Source organism: Dipteris shenzhenensis, chromosome 10 (assembly GCF_047967505.1).
Source record: "Dipteris shenzhenensis isolate YYH24624 ecotype China chromosome 10, Dip_SZ_1.0, whole genome shotgun sequence".
In the NCBI taxonomy this organism is placed as follows: Eukaryota; Viridiplantae; Streptophyta; class Polypodiopsida; order Gleicheniales; family Dipteridaceae; genus Dipteris; species Dipteris shenzhenensis.
The window spans coordinates 17612412-17621011 of NC_141605.1; the positions used below are offsets into that span (position 1 = coordinate 17612412).

The window sequence follows — 8600 nt, forward strand, 5'->3', positions numbered from 1 at the left end:
GGGAAGGCTTCTTGGAGGTGAAGTCATCTTTGCTCTCAAGCAAATGTCTCAAACCCATCGGGCAGTTCCAAATCATGGCTTCGCAAATTGTTGATGATGGAAATCCCTCGCTCAAACAAGTATTGCCAATATGTTTCCTTTTTCACATGTAGTCGAAACTTTTGGGCATCCCCATACTTAGCAGATGCAACTGTATCATTTCCACGTGCCATCATCAATTGTTGTAGAAGCTCTTTTTTCCTATTAATATCATGGCAAAGGAAAAAAATATTAGCATCACTATGGAGTGATTGTGCAAAAACATTAATTGACATTACCTATTAGGGTTGAGACGTGATGAGGCTAATATATGCACTTTGTCCTTAGTCGTGGCACCCTTTTGATTCCAATCATAACTAAATAGAAGCTTGAAGAAGCCATCACCATTTGCGGGATTGGCAACAGGTACCATCTTGTATGCTCGATCACGAAAGATGACTTCCACATTCTTAATAGCCTTACTAAATTTATTAGTATACTCCTCCAGACTCATCTTCGTGATCAAGATTTTGAGTAGCTTTCTTGATCGCACGTGAAAAATCATCCTTCCATGAAAACAAGAAATCAAAACATTGTATGCTCGATCATGAAAGATGACTTCCACATTCTTAATAGCCTTAATAAATTTATTAGTATACTCCTCCAAACTCCATCTTCGATTGATTAAGATTTTGAGTAGCTTTCTTGATTGCACATGACAAATCAACCTTCCATGAAAATAAAAAATCAAAACATTATCCTTTCTGGGACACCTTTCATAGAGCAAAGGGATATTTATAGTTCGCGCAGATACCTTCCAAACAAGTTGTGCCAAGACAATAGCTGGTGCTGTGTACCATGGGTTACTATTCTTCCTTTCTATTGCCATCTCCACTTCCAACCATCTCTTATCCTCTTTACTCAATAACTCAAGAAGTGAGGATTTATCTGCCATGCCAAATTTTTCAAAGAGGAAGACCTCATGCCCATATGAATGCTCTACATGCGCTCGAACAAGTCTGCAATACCAACATATATTCACATGGGGATTACTTTCTAAAGAGGAGAAGTTAAAGACATAAATACCAATAGACTTAGTTTCTAAAGAGAAGAAGTTAAACTAGCTATACATAGAAGTATTATAAAAAGTTATCTTACTCATTGGTTGATTTTAAGGCAAGAAGTAGCTCTCCCTCTTGAGATTTCTGCACCTCTATGAATTGGCATCTCACTTGGATATGGCGAGTTGGCATTATTGAATAAGCTACAACATATCAATTCCACAAGTAAGCATGACATAATCATGTGCAATGCAAACTATAATAGAACATTTCCTTATGCATGATAGATTTATCAAAAGAGTACCATCTTTGATCCGAGAAAACCATGCCTTCAACCTATGATTTCCATCCCAAACGAGGAACTTCTTCCCCTTCAAGTCTTGCCACTCATTACTTAGCTGGTTGTCGAAGTCCTCACTTATTTGATTCCAAATAGGTCCCCATTCTTGACGATCAAGTACCGTAAAATAGAAAAATTGATCACTTCCTGGCCGTTGCAAGGATACTAGAAAAGGTGCACTATTTATAGCATAGCCACTAGAATCAAAACTATCTCTCAAAACAGTAATCTCAGACGTTGATGTTCGAATAGCCTCATTAAGAACCAATCTACAGAGAGGAATCAGAGGGGGTTCAATTCTTCTTTGCATCAGAAACTGATCAAGGACATCTTGCAAAAGTCCAATTTGAATTTCCTTCCCAAGTACTCTTACATGTGTTGGAGCTTTTTCTTTTGTCTTTTCTGCACTCTCTTGCTCTCCTTGGCCTCGAGGCTCTTCTTGCACCTCCTGTTGTTCAAGACTAATCACGGGATAAGATGATGACTCTTCTCGAGTGATAGTAGCCTCAATTTCTACAAGTGTCTCCATGTGTGGGTTATTTGCATCATTTTGTGCAGTACGAGACGTACACTCCTCACTCACAGATCTTCTTGATGGTCCAGATCTCAATGCATAAGTTTTAGTTCCTTTGAATATATATCACAACCAACAAGGATGAGTTATATATTGCTCACGTCCATCATAGATATGCCAAGGTTATCAGTACCAAAAAGTTTTAGAATTACCTCTTGTAGTTGATTTCTTTCGCCTTGGTGCCATCTTGTCAGGATGAAAATGCTCACTACTATGAAACCTGTATATACAAAATGTTTCAAATCCTTAAGATAGTAGAATATAAAATGCATAAGCATATATAAATGATTCAAATCCTTAAGATAGTGAAATTTGTAACCCTTGAGACATTGCAATGCAAACCCTTAAGACAATTGAGATACATATCAATTCCTTGAAAGAAGTCCTCGATACCAATATCTTTAAATGAATGCTAATCTAATTCAATAATAGGCCGAAGCAGAAAAGTAAAATCAAACTCTACCTCTTAGATTGAGCTATCAATTCCTTCCATGACCGATCAATCAATGGTAAGCTCCAACTAAGCTCTCCATCTTTGACATCCTGCTCATGAAAGATAACAACAACAGAGCTCTCAATCCAACTAAGCTCTCCATCTAAGCAGAAGACGTGAAAAAGGTGGATGAAATTACTGCCTCAAGTGCCTTCTCAACCACATATTCCCTCTGAGTAAGGAAAGAAGCATAAACTTTTAGCTAACATCCATGGAAGCTTGGACCAGGAGGAGGACTTCACACCGAGAGCTCCCTTGTTCAGTAAATGCATTACAGTGTTCGGACAGCTCTACCAAAATCGGCTCACTAATAAGCTGAGATTCCCTGTGTGCCCATTTGATTTTTCAGAGTAGCTTATAGTTAGTTCTTTGTAACAAGGCAAGCTACCAGAGCTATTTCACACAAGTAAGCTGATTTATGCTAGGTAAACTATAAGCTGATTTCACACAAGTAAGCTGTAAATGATTATTCATACTAGGTAAACTTAAGCACCAGTAGAATGAGGACAAGATCGTCAAGACAAGATCTCTAGTTGATGAACGGGACCATTGTACAAGACTGGGAAGAAACAAGAGCCAGCAAACTGTTATAGGCACGAAGTTGCAACATTAACAAAATTGGAGCAAAGAAATGGAACTGGCTTCCCATTGCTTCTGAAAGTGGCATATTTGCAGGGGGGGCTCAGCAGCCCCCCAGAGTTTGTGCTAGCGCAGACTCTATGAAACCGAAAAAAAGGGGGGGGCTCAGCAGCCCCCCAGAGTCTGCGCAAGACTTTTTAGGGATATCTTTTTTCCATAATCTATCAAACTTGGCATACCATATTTTAGCAGTGTCTCTCCCATTGTTTGTTTAAATGGTCTGCTAAATCCTCTTGTTGCCTACAAAAATGGGGATAGTTTGTATATTCCTTCGGCCCATCCACCTAAATTCACGTTGTGCATGCTAAAGCCTTCCCCCCATCCACAACTGAGTGCATCTTTTTCACATAGATTTTTCCTCTCCTTTATTATTTAGCTTCTAGATCCTTTACAATTGTCTATCCTTGACTTAAGCCTATGTCTATCTATCCCATAGATCTTTCCACTCTATGATCCCTTTTTTGTTCAACCTCATGGCCCATTTAAGAGATGCATCCTCTAAAGCAAAAGTCCTTCCAAATGACTAAAAACCAAATTGAGTCTCTACTAATTAAAGTTCATGTCTTCCTTGTAAATTCCGTGCATATGATATAAGGTTAGAGGCTTTCCCTAGCCTTCCACAAATCTAATCCTTTGGTAGTACAAGGTTCTGATCCAAAATTGGCAAATAATTCAAGTAAAATTTTCCAATTCTTGCATCTGACAAATTCGAACTTAGTGAGGGTTCTTTTGACCATTGATGCCCAAATTTTACCTAGTTTCGAGAAAGCTTTCATGATCCACCGCCCAATAAATCTCATTGTAGACTTGTCTATGTTGACGACCTCGAACCCCCCAAACTTCTTTGGCATAATGCAAAAATCCACTAAAATTTGGTCATCTTCTTTTGTTCAAACTCTCCTCCCCATAAAAAAAGAGCAAAAAAGAGCGTTGATTTGGTTGAATCCCTTCATCTTTGCACAGACTCTGAGCCCCCCCCTTTTTTTTGGTTTGATAGAGTCTGCGCTAGCACATACTCTGGGGGGCTGCTGAGCCCCCCCCTTTTTTTCCCTTGCTCTTTTCCCTGAACCAATTCATCCCGAAATTGAGAGGAGAACGGAGACTGGAGATAGGTCTTTGGCCAGCATCTTCGCCATTGACGGAGCTGCACCCGAAACCATCAACAGAAGGATGGTACACCTACGCACGATTACTCTTCTTTGTTGCCCGTTCTAGCTTTCGCGTTTAACTAATTTCAGCTTATGTAATACACGCGATGAAAGATTTTAACATGCATTGAATTGGACAGCTCTTGCTTTGTGCTCTTGTCCACTGCATCTTGGATGCCCGTCAAGGTGGGAGAGTTTCTCTGAATCGTCTCCAAAGGACCCTTTCCATTGCTTGCATCGCACCTGATTGTAAGCGACCTGCCAAGGCGAGGGCGGCCCTGCCGCAACGCCGCATGAGCGGAGCAATCGATCGTTGAAGATCATTAGAATGCCATAGAATTACTTGCCCTTATTTTGCAAACAATAAGAACTTTAACACATCCTTTTTTAGAGGCTACCTACAAAAGAAGATTGCCCTTGGACTCTTGACTGAAGAGGAGAGGAACAAGATTGTTTATCACTATTGTCGTAAGCCTGCTTATTGCATTGATACTTGTAATTGCATAGTATATTATGTAATGCCATTTGATGAAACAATGACTAGATTGATGGTCCATGTTGGTGAACATCAGTGCCCCGTGCAGCCAGGAACATCTAAGGCAATGATAGAGAAAACAAAGAAGCTTGTTGCAGATGTTTTGAAGGTGGATAAAAATGCTGGACCATGCAAAGCTCAAATGAGTGTTGCCAAAGAGCTCTTGAATTCATCATTGATGAGAGGAGACAATAATGAAGGGGCAAGTGTGGGAGATATAGAGTTGACCAACTTTCTTGAGCAATTGGTACCACTAGTTGAGAATCAACGGTATGCTTGTTTGTAGCTAAGTGATTTTTAGTTTACTTAACTTTAGAATGGTATAAAGACCTTCTAAATAGTTGACTTGTGATGTTACAGGTTCAAACAGATTGTTGCACAAGAGAAGAAAGCAAGGTTACCTGTTGGGGAAGGTTATGATAGCCTTCTTTTACTAAAGAAAAGGTCTATGTATTCATTCTTCCATGGAAGTCGTTTTCCAGGGCAAGGCTTGCCAGATGAAAAATGATTTGTTTTTAAAATGTCAACCAATGGTCCAGCATCTAGTGTGGATCTTGTCAATCGCATGAGAAGAGGAGGAAATGGTGATTTGAGGAATTCATGGGTACAATTTGATCACACCCATCGAGTGATTGGGTGGAGCACAATGGCATGTCATGTTTATGATCCTAGGTATAACTTCCCTCCATCCTTATGTATCCATATTGTTATCATCAAGAGAGTTGTGGTATAATATTTAATAATGTTGGCTTTGTCTACCAGTGTGCAGGAATTAATGACCATCGCCACATGTGAGATGAAAGATGAAGATGCTGCAAGCCAAATCCTATTTTGGGAGATGTTCAATGCCACAATGAAAGAATGTGAGTATCCCCCTGCAGATTTTCATGGTTTCATGTCTGATGAAGCTGGAGCAAATTGGATAGCTGTGAGAACTATTTTCAATGGGGGTCCAAACAACATAATTGTTGGGAGAGAGCACTCATGTCTCTTCCATTGGGAACAAAGCTTGCATAAGCACACAAGGAAATTCATCAAAGAGGATATGAGGAATGAGCATATCACCATGTGTGAGAATTGGAGATTATGTTAGACAAAGCAAGAAGCTACCAACCAAGCAAAGCTCATTCGGAAGTGGTGGCATGCAAGACATGTCCATGAGGCCGACATTCCTTCAATGGACATATGGTTTAGTTGGTGGGATGTGCGGATTGCCCATTGGGGGAATCTCATGAGCGCGGTATGTATTTTGTAGATAAATGTAGTAAGCTAAATAAATGTAATAAGCCAATCTAATTACCTCCCTTTTTACCACAGGTAACAAAGAGTTCCTTAGATGAGGCACACACTCCAAGGTCGAATCTAGCTGAAAGCATGCATGGTAGTTGGCTAGCAGGAGAAGGGTTTAAGACAAAGATACAATTATATGATTGTTGCGTCTCGGACATGGCAAATGCCCTATTACAAAGTGCTAAACAATATGCATATATGATTGGAAGGCATGTTGGGGATGGTCCTAACTTGGAAGCCTTGATGCAAAGAGTGGCCTCAAGGAGTACACCTTCACCAGCACAAGTTGCACAAATGGTGCATGAAACAGTTTCAGGGACACCGATGTATGAAGAACCAAGACCATTACATGGGGATAAGGTAACAGTCCAAAGAAAGAGAAGCAAGTCATCAAGTATACATTTAGAAAACACCTCACATAAGCCAGGGTATGTGATGGAGACCAGAGATCGTAAGCAAAGAGGGCGGCCGAGAAAAATTAGGTTCAAGACAGAAGGTGGAGATTGGCATTCAATAAAACCGCAAGGTAATACCCAACCAGTGGATGTTAGGGCTTCCACAATGGAGCAAGGTGGAGTTTAAGGGGAGTCTACAAAAACATCATGGGAAAAACATGGCAATGTAGGGGAAGCTGAAGGAGCTCAGAATGAGACCATGCCCACAAGAGAACAAGCCCCAATGGCTCCACCTATGAGACAAGGAGGCCTTCCTAGTGACCTCTCTATTGTTGAGGTGCCTATCCACCGTACCTTTTGGGCAATTCGAAGGATCTCCAAAAACTCTAAAGTGAAGTGTCCTGGATTCATAGATGGAAAGGTTAAGTGTAATCGGTATATACAAAGCAGTTCACAAGGAGTGGTGGCACCATGTTTCTACTCTGAACGGTGGCATCCAGGGGTAGGATGACCAAAAGCACAATGGATGTGGTTTTGTAATGATGATATAACTCATACATGGCACCTAGATCATAATATCATGCATGTTCCTGAACGTCCATCTGTGTGGAAGGTGGATGTGGAAACAAACATCACAAGTGAGGAGATAGGCAATCTCATCAAGGCTGGTTTTAGACTGCAAATAGTGGATCAACCCCATGTAAATTGGAGGACACCAAATGTACCTCAAGGATCAGCACCGATGCCAACTAATTTTTTTGATGCACATGGAGGGTCGGCATCCATACCAAGGAATTTAGCTCAACACACATTGGTAAGAACCACAAAATGGAGGCATGGCATATCTAAGGAGGCTGCAAAAAGAATAGCTAGTGCTTAATCTATGCACGTGTTGTCATGGGAGAAATGACAGTGGAGCTTCTTCATCATAGTATTTTCCATTTGAGAACAACAGGGTCTGACAAGGCTCAGATGTCTTACGATGTGCACATCAAGACTGAACCCATGTGTACATGTCCAGATTTTCAAAAAATAGAGTTGGGTCAAAAACCTTACCTGGCATGCAAACATATCTATTACATCTTCATCCGTGTGTTGGGATTGGATCCAAATCAACACATGCTTATTCATCAACCAACCCTTTCCACTATGGATGTTTCATCAGTGCTTAGCCGACCTAGGATCAATCCATAGACTTGAATGCAAAATATAAACTTGGTTGGTGTTATGATAGCCCACTTTTTGATGTGACACTTTTTTTTGCTCAAAATTTGTTGTGTTGAGTCAACACAATGTTCTTAATGTGGAACATTTTACTAATTGCCTTGGCCTTTTCAAATAATAGAACTACATGAAAATTGGCATATGCTTACTTGAAGTTTCATTAAACCTTTGTTTCCTTAGCAATAATCCATAGACTTGAATGCATAATACATATTTGCTGGTATTGTGATGGCTCATTTTTATATATGATATCATTTGTTACTGACTTGCAATATAAATTACTTGGATTAATAGCTTTGTCTTTTTTAGTCCATAGAATTGCTAATTGCTTTGGTATTTCCTAGGATAAATCCATAGATACAGGATAAGTAATTACTTTGTTATTTTTTGATTAGTAGGTCTTTTTTTATGGGACTCTAAAAAAGCTCACAAACTTTGATAAATTTCAAAAAAAGCTCGCATTAAAAAGCTCACAATAAAATTTTCCCCAATTAGGTCTAGGGGCATGTCGAATGGGATTAACCTAGTAAAGGTGGATTCACCACACTTTTGGATACACATTCTTTGTATATACAAAATATTCATTTAATTGAAATGATAGAGTAATGAGATCCTTGTAATCTTGTTACATGAACAGTGTAGAGCACATTTGGGAAACTGAAAGGAGAGTAAGCCACATGGTAAGTTATAGTAGAAGCATGTGGTCACCTCAGATTCTAGATCTAATTGAAGTTCAAAGATGGTAAAATCTCCTTTGTATTTCTTTTGTGATGTTGATCTCCTTTCTACGTGCATGATCCATGCGAATTCTTAATGCAGTTTTTTTTGTTAGCCATTGGTTTTATTAGGTTGATCTCCTTGCTTCCTGTATAATACATGCTTC

At 39.7% G+C, this 8600-nt stretch overlaps 1 long non-coding RNA gene and 1 pseudogene across 1 annotated transcript; one reads left to right on the forward strand and one right to left on the reverse strand.

The window, feature by feature from the left end:
- Positions 1–1908: 1908 nt before the first annotated feature.
- On the reverse strand, positions 1909–2536 carry LOC147897496 (uncharacterized). The gene is made up of 3 exons (XR_015541664.1): positions 2457–2536; positions 2146–2213; positions 1909–2046 (listed from the first exon to the last, which is right to left on the reverse strand). It is a non-coding gene; the product is annotated as an uncharacterized LOC147897496 (long non-coding RNA).
- Positions 2537–5256: 2720 nt separating this feature from the next.
- On the forward strand, positions 5257–6063 carry LOC147897497 (uncharacterized; annotated as a pseudogene).
- The last annotated feature ends 2537 nt before the right edge of the window (positions 6064–8600 follow it).